Here is a 23,343-nt window from a genome sequence, read left to right on the forward strand (position 1 = left end):
CTAGCTGACACGCAGACTGGAATTTCGCTACGGTATATGTTTGCGGTTGCTCTTCATTTTTTCCACGAGTAGAAAACTTTGTTTATATCCTCACAAAGTATTTATACTTGCTGCACAAACTGGTTATGCCGGAGGGCATTCCGACGGTCAGTTTCTTTTCTCTTAACGTTAGCACCTTTGAATGTTCACGAACACGGCAGACGAAAAAAAAAGATCAGTTACGTAGCAGAAACTGTTTGCGTTTTTAACTACAAGAAGACGTTCGATCGAGTTACCTGCGCGATGATCGAGGTGCACTGCAATGTTCAACCTGTGTCTAGAAGGACATGATTTTTTCGTCGCTTCTTCGAAGTCTCAAATTTGGTTTCGCTTTTAGGTGTCCTTTATTCTCGACCACGCGGCATTTTGCCCACCCTTCAGATGTGACATATGACGAAATTACGCTAAATGAGGAGTCCTGGCGGGGTTGCCATGGGAGCAAATGTGCAACGGCTACCGCCTCTGCTCGGACCACTTCACAGAAAGAGGCTATGCGCTAACCCGGACAAATGAAGACTTGTGCCGACTGCTGGAGTGGAAGAGTGGTCCCTGCTCGATGAAGGTAAGGAAGACAAGTTATTAGTGCTTTCCAATCTGTGCTTCTGTAATTGGTTATTTTCGCACGGAAATTGACAGGGCATGGTGCAAGCATAGAGAAATGGTGCAAGTGCCACGAGCATGGTGAGCGCCGTCTTTTTCCATGCCGTCGTCTCATGATACAGCACCCGATTGCATGTTACGTTACGCAGCGAAATTTGTTCGCCCAGAAAGCGCGTGCTTGTCAGTTTATCGCTCGCTCGTCTGCGGTGCGCGATGTTCCCGATTATAGGCCGAGCGAAATAGCCGTGCAGCTTTCGTTGACAATGGGTGAATTCAAATTCGTAAATTGTTGCGCTGCGCTTGGCGCTACAACCTACGGTACGACGAAGCCCGTTCTTGCCGCGCGCGGCCGCGTTCTCCCCTAGTTTAGTTAAAAATTAAATTATGGGGTTTTGCGTGCCAGAACCACGATCTGATTATGAGGCACGCCGTAGTGGGGAACTCCGGAAATTTAGACCACCTGAGGTTCTTCAACGTGCACCTAAATCTAAGTGCACGGGTGTTTTCGCATTTCACCCCCACCGAAATGCGGCCACCGTGGCCGGGATTCAATCCCGCGACCTCGTGCTTAGCAGCCCATTACCATAGCCACTAAGTGACCGCGGCGGATTCTCCCCAAGTTTGGTTTGTCGTTTCATAGCGGAAAAATATTCCGGAGCGAAAATTCCAACTTTTTGTTGCCCAGCAGCTCTAAGCTATCGGACGTTAGTTTTCCTCTTATGGGTATTTTGTAGAAAAAGGAAGCCAAACTGAATAAAAATTCGGCAGCATTTTGCACTCCTGTAACACATGAAGGCGAAAGCCTGTTGCACTTGTGGTAATGCATTAAATTATACGATCAAAGGGGTCAGACTTCTTGCGAGACCTAACCAGCCGGCACTGTGAAGTAAACGTATGGCGCTGTAGTTCGACCTCCTCAACGACACACGCGAGCACCTAATGCATTGCCTCGAGGTTATTTCGTTCTCTGTTTCTTTCCAACCCGCCGTCGTTGCTCAGTGGCTATGGTGTTAGGCTGCTGAGCACGTGGTCGCGGGATCGAATCCCGGCCACGGCGGCTGCATTTCGATGGGGGCGAAATGCGAAAACACCCGTGTACTTATATTTAGGTGCACGTTAAAGAACCCCAGGTAGTAAAAATTTCCGGAGTCCTTCACTACGGCGTGCCTCATAATCAGAAAGTGGTTTTGGCACGTAAAACGCCATATTTTTTTTATTTCTTTCCGTCTTCCTTCCTTCCTTCGTTCCTTTCTTTCTTTCCTTCTTTCGTTCTTTCTTTCATCTTTTCTTTCGTTCGTTCTTTCTTTCGTTTCTTCATATTCAGGCATTGCATCTCTGCCTGCTTACGTGGTTATGAGCCATTCCTGATGTCGACATCTGTGCACAGCGCAAAAGACGAGGACTGAAGGAACACAACACAGGCGCTGTGTTGTGTTCTTCCTTCAGTCCTCGTCTTTTGCGCTGTGCACAGATGTCGACATTGAATCACCAACTCGCCCAAGCTTCCACCTTACCATTCCTGACGATCATATTTTTTTGCATCGGTGAACTAGACGCCGCCTATTTCTGATATGAACCATTGCAGCGAGCCACTTAATGCTTTCGCCTTAAAACTCTCAATTACCCAATCCTTAAAAAGACGAATGAAAATCTGTCACGGATCATAAAAACTGGCTCTAAAAAACTGATGCCTATTATTCTCAGCCAGCTATTGAGAAAACAGCGATGCATAACATGCCACATGAATAGCGCTAAAACTTGGAACCTTGCTTATTAATTTTAGGATATATTGTTCTACTTGAAATCCTGCAATTACAATCAGGAGTGACCTGCATGGGTGAAAGTAGTATATTACGAAAACAGTTCTGTTTTCTGTCATGTGAACTACATATTTGATAATTAACAGGCTTTTCAAGTCGTGTTTTCATAAGTGTGAAGCGATGTCATATGACACGCAATGTGTTGCCAATGGAATTCACTTTACGATGGAACGCGAAACTCAAGCATAGACAGGACGCTGCCCTTGTGCTGTGTGGCTGTGTGTAGTGTTCATTTCCACAATGTGCCACTATGGCGAAAATTTGCCAACTATCCCATCAAGATGTTTTAATGATGTATCTGTCTTTGCAGGTTCTACACCGGCGCAGAGAGGCGGAAAATGTACTCACCAGAGGCCGCAGGCGTCAGCCACTGGCTGAGGAATGATATAAAAAGGTATCACAAGTCAGCAAAGTTAAAGAGCTGCCGAAAGATTACGACTTGCGTTGCTCTTAGAAAATATTTCTCCAGGTCCTGAATCTACGCGTTCAGTAATACCTTTGTGCATCACTCTGTCCTTGCCCAACCTCTACGGATGATGAACCGCCGATTGACACATGCTTCTCTGCTTCTCATGTATTTACTGTTTCTCGAAAAAAAAAAAAACTCTGTACTATCTGGTATTGTCTTGGAAGTGTGCCATTTGTGCCTAGACGAGAATAGAACAAACGAAGTGCATTACAAATTTTAAGAAACATCTGCGATATATTCGTGAGGAATTTAGTAATGATACCTTGTTTGCAATGTTACAGATGTGAGTGAAGCTCTAGTGGTCTTACGTGTTGTAGCGCTAAGCAATACCAAATATGAAAGAACTACAGGCGTGAATATAATTTGCTAAATATTTATCGACACATTAACACAAGGAGACCTATGCAAAAATTTACAAGGTAATGCATCTTTTCTGGTCTAGCAAGTAAACCGGTTGTATGGACTAAGAGAGGAAGTTGTTTTTATCGGTATGCGAAAAATGTGGATCTCCTGCTCTTGATAATCTTTTTATTATTCACAAATGACTATTGCGAAAAAAATTGCTTTTGTGGAGTTGAGTTGTGCACAGCAAACAAACACGGCTTCTGTAGCACTCTTATGTCTATGAGAAATTGTAGGACGCTGTATTATGTGTGTATGATTGTAGCACAGAATGCGCCTATGCGTACTGAATAATGACCTACTCAGCTGTACATTACTGCTTTGTGTATTTAATGGGTTTCTAATAAAAACAGTGAATAAACCACATTTTTCTGCCAACTTATGTTTTGCCGAAACAAAATAGCCGCCGGCCATGCCTTGCTGGCTCACGCACCTTGAACAGAAAAAAATTCATCGGCCCTTCCACGCTTTGAAGGACGACCATTCAAGCTCATATGCGTTCTTCTAAAATGACGAAAATATAGCTATAACAATACAGCTATAGTGCAATGCCCATAGCTATAGAGCATTGCACTATAATGCCTTGCACTCTAGGGCCTATAATGCCTATAGTGCATTGCAGTATAGCTATCGAGCAATGCCGGGCCGACCTGCGGTGCAGGTGAAACAAACGTTAAGCACTCCCCCTACTTGGGCCCGTCCCATAGATAATGCAATACCGGGCCGACCCGCGGAGGAGGTGCAGTTTGTCATTAAGGGGTTCACATACACAGCTTCGCTGGTCAGCGTTCTTTAGAGTGTAACGGCACTGAGCTTTTTCTTTGTTTTTTTCAAGCGCCAGGGAAGAGGTTGGCGCTCGTGAGGCAATTCTCATTTACGTGGGGCGTATACCACCCGACATAGCCGTGGTTAAAGCACGTGTGCGAATGTGCAAGGCTGTGCTGTTCGACAACAACGAAGCGTCGTTGCCCTCGTCGGGAACAGTCTTTGTCCTTATCGAATAAAAAAATTCTGGTACCCTGCAGACGTACCTATACCACGTTGATGACAACGTCATCTCTTGCTTCTGCTTGTCATCTTGGATTTTGGCAGAATATTGCGCTATCCTTCTAATAAATTCCAGTTGAAGGCAGCACCGCGTTTGTTACACTCGTTTTTGAAGCGTTCGCATTCTTATGATGCTTCACGCACTTTATGGGACTAGATGCGTATGTATGTAGCCGTTTTCCCTCCTGCCTTGGTCACTGGGTAGTCCATGGTCGAGGGGTAACACATGGGGCTGCTGTGCCGAGGGAACAGGTTAGAAGCCAATTGTCGGACCAACTGGGGTAAATGAGTATGTGGCAATGTGTAGTGTGCTCTTCAGCGAACCTCATTGACTCGGACATGGGTCATTGTGGATGCAGGACTGGATAGGCATTGCAGTTCAATGAAACTCTTGACACCGACTTGGAGCAGTGGGCATGGGACGCTCGGTCTGTGCTGGTCTTCAATGACCATCTTTGACGCTAAGTGGTGTGTGCTGCTCTTCAATGAAAGTATCTGACGCCGCCTTAGGTAACTATCGGTATGTGCCACTAGGATTATGCCGCTCTACAATGACGAAAGAATGACGCCTTAACTTTGACACTGAGCGGAATCGAACCCATGTCACAAGGGTTCCTCAGGAACAGCAACCCGACACATTAGCAGGCTGCGCCACTAATGCACTGGGTATGTGCCACTTTTCAATGAACGTCTTTTACACCAATGCTTTAGCGAGCAGCGCCATTAATTTACTGGGTAGGTGCCGCTCTTCAGTGAACCTTTCACCAACTTGGGTCAATGAGTACGTGCCACTGAGTGTGCAGCAAGCGAGGGAACAAATGTCAGTGTTCACAGGCACCGGTGCGGTACGCTTCTAGTCTTGGAGGCCACGCGCGGAGTTCTAGGCAGTGCCACTAGATGGCTGAGCGTGTCCAGAAAGGGTCGTGAGAGTGGAGCCCAAAACAATATGAGGCGTTTTTCAGCGTTCGCACGTATCGGTGTGCCACGCATTTCGGAGGCCACATGAAGGTTTTGTGGCGGCGGCGCTAGGTGGCGCCGCGTGTTCCTCGGGAAGCGCGAAAAAGGAGTCCTGCTGCAATAGAGGCCTCATACGTAACTCATTTCGACTGTGACAATACGTTGTGTCGCTATATTGATTCAATGGTAAACGCGTTGCTGTCGACAGTCACCGTGAGGTAGGTTCTGCCGAGGTTTTATGTTACAGCATGCTCCCTAAAATATTCTTGACCACGTGTCCTATTCGGAAGTGCGTGCGTCCGAGCCAGTAAGACAGCGCGTGTCTCAGAGAACACGGCGAAACAGTGTGTTTGCTACGGACGGTCTGCAACAAACATGGATGGACAGAAAGTCGACAACCTCACCGGGAAGACGCGCTATGTTGTACGGACGCGGCAACCGAAGGGAGTGAAGCTCGTCAAGCCACTCGCATGCAGTGGTGGTGTCGGTAACCAAAATGGGGTTTTGAACCACCAGGGCGTTAAATGCGACGGGTCTGATTCTCATCAAAATGTGTCGAATGCGTCTGCTTCCATCATGTTGCAACATGGCGCGCCGGCAAAGCGCCAGTACTTCACTGTACGAAATATGCTACTCGCCTTCGTGTTTGCAGCGGTCAGCCAGCTTCTTTTTGGCGGCGTCAGATCGGCCAGCAGTGGTGCCGAAGACCTGTCGGATCTTCTGCGTGAATGCAGCCCAATCGGCAATATCACTTTCGGGTTTGACAAGCCAAATTTTCGCGACGCGGGTGAGGTAGAATGCGGCGTTTACTAACTTTTGATGGTCGTCCCGCTTGTTATAACCGCTGTCTTTGTTGCAGTTGTCATCAATGTCATCAGTTGTCGACTCAGTGTCGTCACCACGGAGTCTTTCCGAAGACCTGGCGATCACGCTGGCGATTACTGACAGTCCAAATTGGCGCGCTTGGGGTTGCTGGAGCTGTAGCTTTAGTAAAAGCAGAGGCCACCGGGTGCAGCCGGTGGCCTGAGCCCAGCTCCAGGAAGAACAGGGAGCTGGTGCGGCACGGGGATCGAGAACCTCCACCGCATGAAACCACGATTATAGTAGGTGAGGCCGCACATAGCACCTGCGAAGCTGGAGATTGGGATGATGACAATTATATACAGCTGAAAACGATGAGGTGCATAGAGAGAGAGAGAGCGGCAACCTTGAAGAGAGACGACATAGAAAGAATGAACTAAGTAGAATTAGGCTTAGGTAGATGGACCGATGAAAAGATACGTCGAATTGTTCATGGTTGTCATGACGGCTGTCAACTTGCCATAAAGAAATGGCTATACGAAGCAAGAATAGTAGGTTTATTGGCTGTTGTAAACATTCTCTTACCAATTGGCAAGCATGGTGTCACGCGCGCACAAGCAAACGAACACATATCACTCGATGACCGCGCAACCTCGCTGTCAGAACGCTGGAGTGAGGAAGCGCTGCAGCAGCTGCGAGCGAATTGACCATCGTGCTGTCTCTCGCTTCAACGCGAACTAAACGGCGAGAACACAGTGCACACAAAGTTATGTGTGCTTGGCGCACTCTGTCCCCATCGCAGATCACTTTCAAGGTAGGGCCCCCATGGCCGCGCACCATACGCAGCCGCCGCTGGAGTACTCCAGCGGCGGTTCCAGCACCGCTGGCTACTCCAGCGGTGCTTTGCTACTCCCGCCGGTGCTTTGCGCACGAAGGAAGACAGCGCGCTTCGTCCCCGCTTTCCTCTTTGCGCACGAAAGATGGAGCCACCATGGAGCCACGCTTTCAATCGCACTACAGTATACATCGCGCCGCGACGATGTTATCGCCCTTGGATTTTATACGGAACATAATGGTGACGACGACGTCAGAAATCCACCTGGAGCGTCCATATAACTGGTATCGCTATCGAGCCGTGTAATGTACATTTCGGTTTGCCCTGGCAAACCTGTTTCGTCACCCTTCTGTACAGTCGTGCCGGATATTACTGGAGGGCGCTATAGACAGCTGGAAGGGGCCACGCTTCTGCGTCGCTTCAAGGGCGAGTATGAAAGTGAGCAAATAACCAAGTGCTTTTGGTTCAAGCAGTGTCACTCACCGCCTTGCCTCAGTGGCCATGGCTTTCTGCAGGTGAGCACGAGGTCGTAGGGTTCGACTACCCGGCCGTTGCGGCAGCATTCGGATTGGCGCAGAACGCCAAAATGCTCGTATATTTACATTTATGTACGCGTTAGGCAATCCTCAGTTGGTAGAAATAACTAGACCGGAGTGCCCTACTACGCGTGTTTCGTTTTCCGTGTGTTGCCATGGAATGTTAATCCCGATATTCGGGTTCGATATCTCAATTGGTGTCAATGTTTATTGACTGAGAGCACGGTCCATTCAAAGCACCTGGCTTTTTTTATGTAAGAGAGGTAGCGGTTTTGTTGACAGTGAGATAAACGTTTAATTAGCCGACGTACACGGCAAGCACTCTCTGGTGTTCTTTCTAAATGGCAGGAGTGGTTGGCAAGACGAGAAAGCTTTTTCCAAAAGTGTCTTCAAGCTAAGAAATTTAAATTTACGTCAAAAGATTTCAGATTGTAGCAAATTGTACTGGTTACCAGAGGTCCCGTTCCAAAATTGACCCCATCAGGTCACCAGTAGAATGCGTACGACTACATTGCCGCTTCCAACGGCCACAATGTAGCTTTCTGACGCAAAAAATAAAAATTATTCGTATCAAATACCCAAAATATAAGCCTGGACACTTAAATATGCTAGTGTAGCGAATACGTGTGTGTGAGCGCTACTGACTTGTTGAATACACGCGAGTGTGATTGCGAAGGAGTGCTGGTTAGTGTGAGCTTCAGCGGTTTCAGTTTCAGTGGTTTCAGTTTCAGGGTTTCAGTGAAACCACTTCCCACCCGTTGAGATCCGTGAAGGTGGCCGGTAACGTCAATCAGTGTGAGTGCACATCAGTGAGAGTCTACGGCGCTGTGTTTCAAACTGACGTAATTGCAGCCCGTGTTATTGCATATGGGTACATGAAACTTCACCCTGGGACTCGTCTGGGAAGGTAGCCGAGCGATTACTGTTGAGTTATATCCTAAGTTGAAGTTTTTTTGAGTCTTAGTCCTAGTGAGCCCGGCTGAATAAAATTTATGTAAGAGAAAGTATGAGTTTGCCCAGCTGCGTAAAGGTTTTGCTAGCCTGAGTGCAAATTGAACCCGACGGAGTAGCATTTTCATAAGCCTAAGTGCGAGCTAGCCCTACTGAGTAAAATTTTAGTTAGTCCTCAGAGTGAGCCCGACTGATTAGAATTTCAGTAAACCTGAATGCAGCCAGGCTTAGCAGAATTAGTCTGGTGCGTCTAAGTTCGAATAGAGGCGGCTCAGTACGATTTTGGTGTGTCTTAGTCCAAAGATGTATATTTGCTTCCAGTGAGACTGCGGGAGTTCTCGCTGATCTATATGCCTCCAACAATAATCTTCACGTATCTTGCATGATAAGCTTGATCCATATTCCGTGTCTTTCATTTCTTGAACGCCGTGCGTGCGGTCCTTTTGGGCATGAACGCATTGCGCGTATCAGAGTGACGTAGCCTTCCTAATAGCAAAGTAGTGAACGCAGAACGTTAGGTGTTCTATGCAAAATTGATGACGACAATTGCAGGCAAACAAGAAAAGCCCCAAAGGGTGTGAACATATTTAGACAACCTGAATTACGGGTTGCTGTACTGCTAGATCGCTGTATAGGAAGCGGTACTGTGTTATTTACGCAAATTTCGGTGGCATTACCTTCCTTCCGGAAACTGTTCCGTTTGCATTGCAATTCACGGTGATCGGAAATATCAGTTCAACGCGCCTGTCATGAGGAATGGGTGACAAGAACACTCCTAGCACCCAGCTTTTTTCACAGTGTTGAGTGACTGCTCAGAGTCCGAAGTTTCACTAATGTCTGCGTGTGCCTTCCGTATGCCGTTCCTCCGACGGGACAATGATCAGTACCACGTGACTTTGCCTGAACTTCCTCTTTTTGTCTTCACGCGCGCTCGTGGATCCTTTCTTAGTTAACGTCTCTGGGGCTCGTTTTATTTCGCAGTACGTGTGCGTGGCAGCACGTGTAGGCCAATATCCAAGTTTACTTAGCCAAGCTTATGTGGTCCAAGGTTACTTAGCAGAAATTGTCTGTCCTTGCCAGCCCCATAAACCTTGCGGTTTATTTGTGCGCTAGAAATTGCGGAATAGACTCGACGAATTGTGACTATCAAACCCTTTGCAACCTTAACAACAGGGAAGGCAGCAAGCAGCTTAATTCTAAGAAACAATAAAAGAAGCTCCCATGTGGATCGTCAGGGGATCCACGAGAAATTATTTGAAAATCCTGGCACAACCTCGATAACCATAGTTTCTCGATGATCGCGGCATTCCCCTCATTGGCGCGGAACGGTTTCGGCCCAGCTCTGTAGCCTCCGAGATCGGAGGCCGCGTATTTGTTCCTCGCACATCTTTACAACTCGGATGCAATTGTGTCGCGTGGTAATGTGGGACCCTTTGCCTCTCGCAGTGCCGAAAAAACCACCGAGGAAGAAGTGGACGTTCCGACAACGACCGTCCTGCCGTAGCATAAGCGCCGCCTGTCGTAGCCACGGGCGGAGCTTTCGTTCGAACATGCAGCGTCATCGCCACTTGACGCTTTTCTTGCCATGGTCACGACGCACTTCATCCGCTACTCCATCGCATGTCCGTGCATATGCGCACGGGAGCCTCAAGGCAGGAGGACCATTAAACGCTGTATTCGTCGTATTCTAGTGCGACCGGAACGCGATAGCCTAACCACAGCTACACATACAAAGGGGCAACAGAAGCATATGTGAAGTAGTAGTAGTAGTTAAGTAAGTCGAGTAGTAGTAGTAAGTCGAGCAGCTATTCCAATAAGGTCTAAAAATTTTCGCTATTTCCGAAGACAGGGTCCCCGTAAACAAGAAAATGCCGCCAACATGCACCACAAACGACAGCACCACCACTGTTGAAAAACCAAGTGAGCCCTCATGACGTAACATATATTTTTTCCGTAATTGGCAGGTTTATCTTCTTCTTTTACAGATGTCGGAAGCATGTAGGTTTGGAGGAGGTGGCAACCGTGTTAACAGCGCAGGGATTAGAACACGAGCTAAAAAATCCGAGGTCGCCTATTAGAAGCACTTATGAGTTGTGAAGTTGCGTTAATGTTGAATTGAACGCTGCTGAACGGTTCTGCGAGTTACGAGCTCCTCGCAGCCAAGTGAGCGCATTGGGACGCTTGGCGCGCTCTCATTTGAATTAACACGGCAAGCTGGGCGAGTTGGTGATTAAACATGTTCCTATGGGCGGGCAGCGCAACCCGGACGAAGGACGAGAGGAAGTACGCAATACGAGCGCCGGCTAACAACTGGTGTATTTTTTCAAACAAGGGACTATAATATACAGAAAATGTAAACACGTGTAGAGTGACGTTCACAAGGGTGTTAGGCTATCTTGCCATTAAAAAAGTCTGTTTCTTTATCCTGCAGAGTGATAGAAGTCAGGCTGACGCATGCGCCTGAGTTTACATGAATAAAGTAGGCTTCCACAATCTCGCGGTTGATTTTATTCATATTTTTATACACTATTTCCGTTTGTTCGAACATAGGTTTGCATAAGCAAACTATGCAGTTCGCCGCCAGATTAGAACCTGTTTCATTCCTGATCGCACCTTGGTCACACCTTTTGAATGACAAGATAGCCTAACACCCTTGTAAACGTCACTTTACACGTGTTTACATTTTCTGTATATTATAGTTTCTAGTTTGAAAAAATAAACCTGTTGTTAGTCTGCGTTCATATTGTGTACTTCCTTTCATCTTTCGTGCGGGTTGCGCTGCCCACCCGTAGAAACATGCTCTCATTTGGCCTTACCTATTATAAGAGCAGTTAGAACATAAGCTAGAGTTACCGTGGACAAGGGACGAGCGGATAACACAGGTTTCCGCGAGCGGTATCGAGGGTGACGTGACGTCACGGCGATGCAATCTCCCCTCACGCAACACCTGGTGCGCTAATGCCGCAGCAGGTGTTCGCTGTCGCCCGTTCTGCTGCGTCGAGGCGTGCTCGTGCCGTGGCGTCGCAGCCAATGGAAATTTAGGGGCCGTTTCGCTGCTACAGACGCCGGACGCCGGTTTTTTTTCACTCAACCAGTCATTTGCCGCCTTAGCGTCAATAAGTTGTAAGCATGTACTGACATATTTTAGCGCTGCCCTGGAGAAGTTGTGTTTCTATGCTTCGCAGAAAACATGGTGTCGCCAGCTTTGCCGTGAATATTTTGCATGGGAACTCCTCTGCACAACTCTCTCTCGAATATGATGATGATGATAGGTACATTCCCTTTGGCGCATTCTACCTAGCTTAACGTACGACTGTGTGTTGTACATGAATCGTTATGTATCTTTGTACCCCAGGCTGCATTATTAAACACCAAAAGCTTGCTTCATAGCACGTTCTTTATTCTTTATTCAGAGAGTCCCGCAGCGGCACTATGTAACTATTGCGGGGGGGGGGGTGCGACTGCTCGTAAAACGAGTCGACATTCTTGCAATCCACCAATTACGCTGACAAATGATTCCACTCTTCAATGGCCCCTGTGAAAATATGAATACTTGACGGGTTTTGAGTGCTTACTGCCTGACCTTACAAGCACGACCCTTGCGTGGTGAAACATAATTCGGGGTGTAAAGATACGTCCTGGGATACATTCCCGATTTATTGTGTTACAATAAATGAAAAAGCTTAATGCGCAGATTCTTCCGCCGCTGCGCCAGAGAAGCTCAGCCTAGACCTTCCTTCACATTGACATTGCTTGAATAGCAGTTGTATTCCACCCGGACAAACCTCGCAGCGACAGTCTGCATACTTTCAAGATCATTAATTTTTTTTTCATTATGGTGTCTTACATGCCAAAAAACCAGGACCAAAACCAGGACTCCGGAAATTTCGACCACCTGGGGTTCTTTAACGTGCACCTAAATCTAAGTACACGGGTGTTTTCGCATTTCGTCCCCATCGGAATGGGGCCGCCGTGGCCGGGATTCGATCCCGCGACCTCGTGCTCAGCAACCTAACACCATAGCCACTGAGCAACCACGGCGGGTTTCAAGATCCTTGATGTGTAGACTGTGAAAAAGGAACACGATGCGCGAATTTCAAGATGGGCGGCACATAAGCTTTATATGCGACCTGCTTTAGCTCTTTACGGAGAGGTTGTAAATTAGGCTTTAAAATCTCCAACAGAGAACCCCGCCCATCGAACTAAATTATTACGCTACGTTTCGGTCATCAGGACCAACGCTGTGCAAGAAGTTTGATCACACGAAAATTTATCATTCTGCGGGTTCCGTCCATGTATCGTGGTGCGTCAAACGCATTGACGTGGCCGGTCTGCGAATGAGAAAACTTGCTAAGAAAAACAATGAAAAGCAAATTGAGCTAAGACAACGCATTAGGAGCCGTATACACCAGTCTGTTTGTTTCTAAGGATTTAGACTCTCTTCATTCAATGCTGATCCTGTATAAAGAAGTTTTTCGCACAATTGCGTTCAAGAAACGTCGGGATATTTTGAAGTACAAACAGAGCCACTTCTCTAGCCTTTAAAGCGTTGTACCTGATGTCTGAATGGAGTGCAATGTAATCAGACCATGAGCAGTCCTGGGACTACCAGACGTCCAAGTATTTGACTGTTGGCATATTTGTTAGTTCTTGGCTGCTCAGGACGTACTTACTGGCAGGTTTGTTACTCTTATTTGTAAAGGACACTCGTACATTTCTTTTTGTGTTTAAAAACATGCGATTGGTGATACGCCATTCTTCCATTCGCTTCAAGTCTGCACCCAGACGCGCACAGTACGCATACATTTGAATGCAAAACGCAATCATCTGCGTACAATCGTACTGACAGGACAGGCCATCGGATATATCGTTGATGAAGACGAAAAAATGGAGATGGCCCAAAACTGAGCTCCGTGGTACACCAGGCGGACATTTACTTCCTGCGAGCACGTACCCTTCAACATAACTCTTTGGTTCCTGTGTACCAAGGCATCTGCAATAAAACTGACTACCACTGTGTTCGTGTTTACATTAAATAATTTCTGAAACAATATGAATGAGATGCTTTATGATATGCTTTGCAGAAATGCAAAAAAATCGGCAATCAATCTGATTTTCATTATCAATGCATAAAACTACGTCATGATAAAATTCAAGCAGTTCAGAGAGCTCTTCAAGAACCACTTTTGAACAGCGTTAGTAAATTCGCTGTTTTCCACTCTACTGGAATTTTACCCTACCTGAGTGACATTATATGCAACACTCGAGTAATTCTCTACTGTAGAGGTCAGGTTGTTAATGCTCTAGGTGAAATTCTGATTTGTCGCTTTGGACTCATCCATAAGATTGTAATAAGTTAGTTATTCATAACAGTGCTTCTCATTTCTTTGCCCCACCATTCTTCTAGCCGTCTATTATTAATGATCCTATGCGGACCTAGTTTCGGAGGATATCGAGATAGGCAGCGTAGGTACGCCACAGGGCTCGGTCTTATCACCGATGCTATTCAATCTGGCCCTAATCGGGCTGCCAGTCAAGCTGCAAGAAATCGAGGGTCTAAATCATACCTTATACGCAGACTATATCACCCTATGGGTGAGAAACGGAAGTGACGGGCAGATAGAACAAACGCTTCAAACAGCGGTGGAAACAATCGAAAAATATCTAGAGGGGACAGGGCTAACATGCTCGGCAGAGAAATCGGAGCTGTTACTGTACAGACCGACTCGCAGAGGTCGCAAACCAGGCAACTACAGGGAAGAGCTCACCCATAGAGAGGAGATACAGTTAAAGACGGCCGATGGGAAACCCATACCCAAGGTCGATAGGATCAGGGTACTGGGGCTCCTCATTGAAGCCAAGGGCAACAACGGAGAAACCCTCAGAAGACTGGAGGGAACTGTAGCGCAAATCATGAGGCTAATCAGAAGGATAACAAATAAACATAGCGGGATGAAAGAGGAAAACACGATCAGGTTAATACAGGCCTTCGTAATAAGTAGAATAGTGTACGTAGCACCGTACTTAAAATGGCAGGTCGCGGAAAAGATCAAACTAGAATGCCTCATTCGGAAAATATACAAACTAGCCATAGGACTACCGATCAGCACCAGCACGGACAAGTTGCTGCAATTAGGCCTACACAACACTATAGACGAGCTCATTGAAGCTAACGTACGGCACAATATGAACGCCTCTGTAAGACTAGAGCATGCAGACACATCCTAGAGAGATTAGACATACGTTACCACACACAGCATGGTGTCAAGGTGGACATCCCGAGAGATACGAAGGAAAGATTGGTAATACCTCCCTTACCAAAGAACATGCACCCAGAACACAATAAGGACAGAAGAAAGAACAGAGCGAAGCAAATACAGAAGAAATTCGGCAGCGACAAGGACGCAGTGTTCGTAGACGCGGCTCGATACAGTCTCAGACGGGGGTTTACGGCAGCCGTAATCGATAGGGAGAAACGGTGCAAGACGTGCGCGACGATACGCACCACAAGTAACGAGATAGCTGAAGAAGTAGCCATAGCACTCGCAGCAGCTCAGACTAACGCAACCGTGATAGTCAGCGACTCTCAGACGGCAATAAGAAACTTTGCCAACGGCCGAATCTCCCTGGAGGCACTACGAATTCTTCTTGCAGGAGGCCAAAATTACAAAAGAAAGATATACATCACCTGGACACCCGCTCACACCCTCGCGGAGGACGGCAACAACGAGGCGGCACACGACGCGGCTCGCGGGCTTACGAACAGAGCCGCAGTCGCAAGTGACGCCCCGACACCCTCCGGACGTGACGGTGCGGTAAATGAGTGGGAGTTGGAGGACAGAATGACAACATATAATGACATTACAAAACATTATAAGTTACAGAGGCGCATATTTCCGCGACCTCACGAAAAATTGACAAAAAAGCAGTCTGTCGCATGGCGGCAGTTACAAACTAGGACGTATCCGAATCCTGCGCTCTCGCACATCATATATCCGAATGTATATCCTACGGACAAATGCAAAACATGTGAATCCAGAGCCACTCTGGAGCATATATTATGCGAATGCCGAGGGATAAATAACAATAAAGAAAACGCGGCCTCTAGCAGCAGCCTTCGCACGCGCTGGGAAACCGCGCTGCTCAGCCCCGCCCTCGAAGATCAACTATGGGCCGTCCAGCGGGCCGAGGATGCCGCCAGGACCCAAGAACTCCTGGCTGTCACCTAGGCGGGGCCTTTGGCCCTCCCCACCAACTCGCAGGGCACACAATAAAGTTCTTTCCTCCTCCTCCCATGCGGTTTCATTTATGCTTCCTGCACCGTACTTGGGAACCGAACTCGTCAGTCGAGCGTACTGCTTTCACTTACATCGTCGTGTAGATAGATACCTAAGACTCTAGCAGAATAGAGAAACAGAATCAGCGTTGATTCAGTTCTCGCTCGCTGTGAACGCAGCCCCTATCTCAGGGCCCGAGTGACCGTCACTACGTCGTGATCCGGCCGAATGAGCTCCCGCAAGGCCCCGAGTCTCACCGCCGCACCAGTAGGCCTCCCATTGCAGACAGGTCGGAATGTAGGAGCTTAGTGGAGCGATGCCTTTTGGCGGACAGTGGCACTCCATTGGGATATTGCCACGTTGGCGTGACGGTGAACAATTGACTGTAGAGAAACCGGCCAGTGACAAAACGAAATCTTTATTGGGCGAACCTGAGCCCACAAAAACAAGCTACACTTCGGCAGAACGGTAGTGGCGAGCACATGTGTCGGTCGACGAAAATCATTGCCCCCCCCCCCCCCCCAAAAAAAAAAAAAAAGAAAGAAAGCGCAAGTGTGCAACTAACAAATAAACAAAAAAAAAATCTGATGCGCGGGTCCAGTTTGTCAGCTATTATACATGACTCGTCGAAGGTTTCTAGCGTAATCCCTGGTGCTCTCACACCTTACAGAAACTACAGCACTATTCGCGTCGCGCGCCCGACCTGATTACACTAGGTTCGGCTAGAGCACAGAAAAGGGCTAGTATTGTTACGCGAAGGACGAGTCAGTAAGACGAGCAACTATTTACAGGTTATATTTACAACAGCGGTTGCAGCTCTGGCCGGTTGATTCACAGCGCGAGCCCAGTTCGTTCTTCTTCCTCTTTTCTCGAGTGAGGCAGCTCACGCGCCTCGTTCATACAATCAAATACCACACGCGTGTAGCATAATCCCGCGGCGGCAGAAGCGACGTCCAGGAGCATCTAAATGTCATCACTGGGAGGGTGGTACTGCTTCAGTCGTGTGACGTGCACGATATCACTGGACTGGGAAGCAGATGGAGCGTCAGGGGCGATGTCGTAGGTGACGGGTGTCACGGCACGAAGCACCCACGCACCTTGTTCAAACAATGGAATACCACACGCGCGTAGCGGCATCAACGATGACGCTCGAGAAAGGTCTAAAACGTGCAGCCACGTCTTGCGCTGAGCGATAACCTTAAGTTGTAAGCGGGTGAAATGCGGACGCCGGAAAAAGAAGGATAAACAAGTAGACGTGTCTATACCAAATGTCGTAGCTAAAGGAATTAAAATAGGGGGTTTTACGTGCGAAAACCACTTTCTGGTTATGAGGCATGCCGTAGTGGAGGGCTCCGAAAATTCCGACCACCTGGGGTTCTTTAACATGCACCTAAATATAAGCACACGGGTGTTTTCAAATTTCGCCCCCATCGAAATGCGGCCGCCGTGGCCGGGATTCGATCCCGCGACCTCGTGCTGAGCAGCCCAACCCCATAGCCGCTGAGCAACCACGGCGGGTATCGTAGTTTGGGGGGCCGCATCCCGCACATCTATTTGCTTAGGAGGTCGAATAGGAGTTGTGTCGAAGCAGTAGGTTCGGATAGGAACTGGTTTGAAGGGGTCTCGATCGAGCGGCTTCTTCACTATAATCCTCATGAATGTCAGCGTCGTTATCTGTGAAAATATTCTTACTGTGGCATTGCATCTTTCTTAGCACAACTGTGGCCTCGGTATGGGAAACCACATCCAGTTTTACCTAGGACACCCGTGATTAGATTAAGGACATCTAAACATGAGCCACAGTTATTTAAGTTGCGTCTGTTCTTCGCATATTTCCTTTTGTGTGTGGGTGTGCACGCGCCCGCGGTGGTGGTTTAGCGGTTATGGCATTGCGCTACTCGGTACAACGTCGCAGCCACATTCATATGGAGGTGAAATGTAAGAATGCTCGTGTACCGTGCCCTGGACGCATGGTAATGATGAACCCCGGTTGTTGAGAATTGGTCTGGAATCTCCCACCACGGCGTGTTTCATAATCATATTGACACGTGTACTTGTTTGTCTTTATCGGGCGACACGTTTCATCGCCTAACAAATGTTATCGCACAGCGCAGCACACACAAGTTTCCGGAATGTTATCGATGCTTCCATCCGCTGTCTGTGACCGAACTTGTGTAATCTGATCACATGTATGCGCGACGCGAATGGCGTAGAACTTTGTGGAAGGCATGCGGGTCCCACTCTGGAACGTTCGACGACTGATCTATAAAAGCCGACGAACTTGACCCGCTGATCAGATTTTCGACGATCGCCGACCGTGTTCGCCGCTGTCGTTGTGCTATAAGTGTAGCCTGTTTTTGTGGGCACAGGTTGGCCCAATAAAAGTTAGTTTTGCCCTTCACAGTATTGCTACTGTGTTCTTCAACGTCACCACCAAGGTGACATCGTCTTTTTGGGCGCGTGAAACCGCGGGGCTAAGTTTAAATGCGAAAGCCTTACGTGCCACATTGCGCGAAAATCCGGCGTGGTTTGCGGCATGACGGAGCGATGGCGCCAAAAAATGGCCGACATCGCAAAGAGTAGCAACACCTAAACAGAAACGCTCGGATTGACTTCAAATTTTTCAGAAAGGTTCCTGTAAACGAAGTAAACCAACGGCTTTGAAAAGATTGGTACATTTGGGTCTGGGTGGGAAAGGAACGCAGGTCTTCGGGGCGGCTCCACGGTTCTGGCTGACTAAAGGTGTGGCCTGGTGCGTGCGTCCTTGGGCACGTGACGGCGCAGCCAGTAAGGAACAGGCGGCGCACGTCATGAGTGTATAAAATGAGTGTATGGGGGATAAACATTTATTATAGAAGCAGCACTCTATGATGGCCGGGCCTAAGCCTCCCAAGAGGGGACGTCGAGGGCTTGCCTCGCCACCGCCTCACGGGCGTGCTGGGTCGCCCAGGTTTGGTCGTCGAGGGCGGAGCTCCGCAGAGCCTTGCGCAACCTCGACGAGAGGGTCGTGGTGTTAATGTGTGTGTACTGTGTTGGGCATTGTTGTACTGTGTGTGTACTGTGCTGAGCCGGGTGAATGCCACAGCATCGACAGTTGGGGGTAGTGTAAACGTCTGGGAATATAAGGTGGAGAGGCTACCACGCTGCGTCTGCTAAAAATGAGTGTATAAAATGAAAACATTTCACTAAAGGCACTATTATGTTTTCGCATTCCCAATCGTAAGCCCACTTAAGTGTGTCTGCCGAATTTTGTCCTGGACGCATATGTATATTTGCAGTTTGCAGTAGAGGCCATTTGAGTTACAGCACAGATTTGCGGCCATTTTTTAGTGTGAAAGTAATCTTCTTTTCCATCCGCACGGTGTCGCTTGTAGCGTAATATTGTTAAATAAATGCATGCTGTGCTTGTTTAGCAAGAAACTGTATAGATGGCCTGTGGAAACCAAGATGCGGATCTGAAATGTTCTGCTCACGCTCCGAGTACTCTCGCTAAGATATTCATAAATTATTTGCCGAAGTGGCAGCATATACGTATATACAGTGGCTACTCAAGGCCTGCGGTAACCACATAAATAATTGCGAAACGCTCATAATTGTTGAGTAAACACGGGCGATATTTTCTTCTCGACCAACTGCTCAACATCAGTATGATAACCTCCAGAAGAACGTCAGTTTGGCCTAGTTGGTGTTTACTCCATATCGCTACCACCCGTGTTGTTTACCACCCTTGTTGTTTGTGTTCTCTTCCGCTGTCCCCGTTTTTATTTGTGGTCAATATGATATGAAGCATGATAATCACATTTAGGTTCGTTGCGAACACACTATCATTTTGGTATTGGAAGCGATGACTAATAAGGAGAGTTGGCAGGACTGCGGCTTGCGCTTTTGTGCGAATGCCCTCCTAATCTTCTGCTTATCTGTGAATCACACAGAAGAAATACTTTCGGGGCAGGGTGTGGTGCTCCACTTTAATCGAGCACGTTCTATAAACGGCATAACGCACAAGTTAACTGAAATAAATCATGTAGTAAATCTATATTGGAGACGATAGAGAAAGCCGCAACCCCTGAAGGCGATGATGCACAGGCAGATAGACTCTCTTGAAGGAAGTCTTTTTTGGCATTATGACAAGTAAAAAAAAATAACGAAAAGCTCAAAGAAGGGAGCAGTTGTCCCTCTAATCAGTGCCATAGTCACATATGTTTTTGTATCTTTTCCCTACGTGATGCAGAAGTCAGTGATGTGCCGCTTGTTGAAACGGCAACACAGGAGGTTCCTATAAAGGCTGCGGATATCTCGTAACGCAGATTGAGATAGGAATGCTCAATTGCATTATTGGTATTCATCCTTGAGTTTGAATGCGCATAATATATTTCTCAAGCGACGTGATTCATAACTTCTTTTTTAAATTCCTGCTGTGCAGCTGCATATAGGCGTTCTTCAAGGAACACCGATTTTTTTCAATACTCTTGCATATCTCGTGGCCTTCGACGTGAGTTTTGAAGTCACTGATCGACAGTTAATCGGAGCCTCGTATTAAGGTGCTGGTAAAACTATGGATCGTATCGCAGTCATCAGTGCAGTAGATAAATTCCTGCGCAGAGCAGCGCTTGAAACGTGGCAGAAATAGGCGCAACTGACAAATCACCATTAACCCGTCGTTGTGGCGCCATGACCGGGATAGAATCCCGGTCATGGCGGCCGCATTTCGATGGGGGCGAAACGCAAGAACGCCCGTATGCCATGCATTGGGGAGCACGTTAAAGAACTCCAGGTAGTCGAAATTAATCCGGAGTCGACCTATACTACGGCGTGCCTCATAATTATATCGTGGTTTAGTGGCACGGAAAACACGCAATTGACATTTTAGATAACTAATATTTTACGCCTTCTTTCAGTATCGAAATGCCTCATAAGCCTCTTTCGCTCGCCTGACTTTTGTCGCAGTGTAGCAGGCGAAGGTATATTAACCTCACACCGACCTCTCGGCCGATTGCTACATAAATGATGTCTCTCTCTCTCACCTCACTTCAATGATGTCTCTCTCTCTCTCACCTCAAACCTCACTGGTCACTCGAAACGTCACACTTACCGAAATTTAGCGTGTCTCAAAAAGCTTATTTGAAGAAGGAACCAAGGCAATCTCGACACGTCGGGCCGTATTAGTAAACGTTTTGCGGCTTTCCTTAAAGTTTCGTCTAGATATTATTGGTCAGTCTTCGTACAAGCTACAAATTTCGCTAAATATGCACACATCAGGAAATGCAAGGACGTCTTTAGCAAGGACGACCTCAAGAAGAAATTACAGTACAATGACGCTCAACTCCCGAGGCGTCATTAGCGTAAAACGTGCGGCTCCAAGAAGCAGAAACGAAAAGTACAGGCGCTAAAAGCCACATTCCATTCGCGCACTGATTTCAATTGAAATCTGGGGTTCTGCGTGCCACAACCACAATTTGATTATGAGGTACGCCGCAGGGGCGGGGGGGGGACTTCGGATTATTTTGACCACGAGGGTCACAATGAACAGGACGCGGTGTTCTTGCAATTCTCCCCCATTGAAATGCGGCCGCCGCAGCCGATATTTGACGCCGCGACCTCGTGCTTAGCAAGGTAACATCATAGTCGCTAAGTCACGGTAGCGGATTCCCATTCGCACACCATCACGTTGGATGTGCAATTTATCCTCATAGAAAACGAAAGTCAGGTGAACGTAAAAGCAAAGCATTTTTAAAAAGTTGTGTGCATTTCGCTCGGCATCGGCACTTCGAGCTTAGCAACGTCACGCCATAGAAGCGGGGCTACCGTCCATACTTGGCGCTGTTCAACTCCTCTCAACATGCATCGACCAGCCCTGTTCAGCGGAACGCACTCTTGCTCTGCCACGTAAGTGCGTCGCTTCAGACTGCGCTGTGTAAGAGTGCTTATGACGAACGCTTATCTAATCTAGTGTCTGCTAAGAAAAAGAAAGAGGCTTTCTCTATTGCTCTTTCTTATTCATCAGCACTGAAAAGTGCAACGCTCTGTATACTAGCTCGCTCTATTGCCCATATTAGAAATTGCACGGTGACATTGAATTGAAGGAGATAATCTAGGCGGGTAATTAACGAACCAGTGGCCATTAAACCCTCTTCGTCCCATAGACAAATTGCGTTATATATGTTAACCTCTCATCCAGATTCACCTGGGATTGATGCGGTGTTATCATGTGGGAGCGCGCGCTTAGGTTACCTGGTGAGCACTTGTTTTTCCACTGTTACTTTGGCCTGCACATTTGCGTTCCCATATCTGGCGCGCAGCGGGAAAGGTACAACCGGTACGTGTTTGCAGTGTGCCCGTCGATTCGAAAATCGGGTTGAAGCTGTTCAGTGTTTTGTTCTTCTTGTGAATTCGTGCATTTATTTTTTAACAAATATCTTTAGCCCTCTGAAAGTGCGGTGCCTTCGCGACCTCGCCAATGGTTTAAACACGCTCACCACAAAGGGGCGAATAGCGTTGCGTTCGATTTTTGTTTTCTTTTTGTTTCGTTTGGAGTAGCCATGCACACATCGACTAAAAGAATACCGCTTAACTTTGTTACGAGCACGGTTTGGCTTAGTCCAAGCCGAGCACTGCGAGAAGGTGAGCTGGTAACGTAAATTATAGACATCTTCTTGAAATATGCCCCAGGCATTCAGATTTCTCTTGCAGAAATTGTTATAAAGGTACTGTACTCTTTCTATTGATTTACTGTTGACTTCAATAGAATGTCTGTTCCGGTGTAGCTGAGTACCAAGCAAAATTATTTTTCTAAGGGTAGCGTTGAATCGTATGGAGTCGTGCTCAGATTTGAAATAGATTGTCGCAACTGGTAGAATAACTACGACGTCATTATTAATTTAGCATAGTCTACGTTGAAAAAGGTGCACATAGACATCAGCCGAACGACCCGAGAATCATGGAGAGAAAAAATGAACGCGTTCTGTTGAAGTGAATAATTTATGGAAACAGTTGTTCCGCCATGCTATGAGGAAAGGTTATGTCCTTACGACACGAAAAAACAAACAAACAAACAAACAAACAAACTTGCAGGTCATGACTGTGCACATCAGCCTTGAGCTGTAAAGTGTTAGCATCGGGGTCTCTCTTACGTTTAATAGATGGAGGATCATGGAGTGAGAGGAAGTTTCTCGTTTCAATGTTAATCTGGCGACTTCCTGTATGCAATTCCTTGTCCTATCTACACATGCTCTGTTCCAGTTCGCTGCCGCCACGCCATTTTGCGCTTGCGTGATCACATGGTACAAAGTGGCGACGGTACTGCATACACAATTGCATCACCCGAAACAAATCGAGTGGGCAACTGCCATAATGATAGCCACAGTGGACAGTGGATCGAATAATAATTCACACACGAGTGGGCATGCACACGCACACACAAATGCACAAAGACACGTACGCGCACATGCACTCACGTCCGCAAACACACGAACACTCACGAACTAGCGCACGCGCTCCCACACATACGCACATATTTTTTATACCAAATGAAAGCCGATACAGAAGGAAGAACTGGAATCAACATAAAATTTTAAATTGCAGCAGATGATGTCATACAAGTTGGCGGTTG

General features: G+C 47.3%; 1 protein-coding gene across 7 annotated transcripts in view; it reads left to right on the top strand.

Moving 5' to 3' along the window:
* The window catches only part of LOC126529291 (sulfotransferase ssu-1-like), a 36,251-nt gene that overhangs the window by 1,428 nt on the left and 11,480 nt on the right, over positions 1–23,343 (top strand). For 2 of the 7 annotated variants that reach the window (XR_011896096.1, XR_011896097.1), the window contains exon 2: positions 9,904–10,753. The exons of 2 other annotated variants lie outside the window; for them this stretch is intronic. The gene's annotated coding sequence lies outside the window, so the exon portion shown is untranslated. Of the gene's footprint in view, positions 1–376; positions 602–2,769; positions 3,637–9,903; positions 10,754–23,343 lie in introns of those variants that run through there. 3 more of the 7 variants (XR_011896095.1, XR_008612093.2, XR_008612094.2) reach the window with 3 other exon arrangements.

Source organism: Dermacentor andersoni, chromosome 8 (genome assembly GCF_023375885.2).
Source record: "Dermacentor andersoni chromosome 8, qqDerAnde1_hic_scaffold, whole genome shotgun sequence".
NCBI lineage: Eukaryota > Metazoa > Arthropoda > Arachnida > Ixodida > Ixodidae > Dermacentor > Dermacentor andersoni.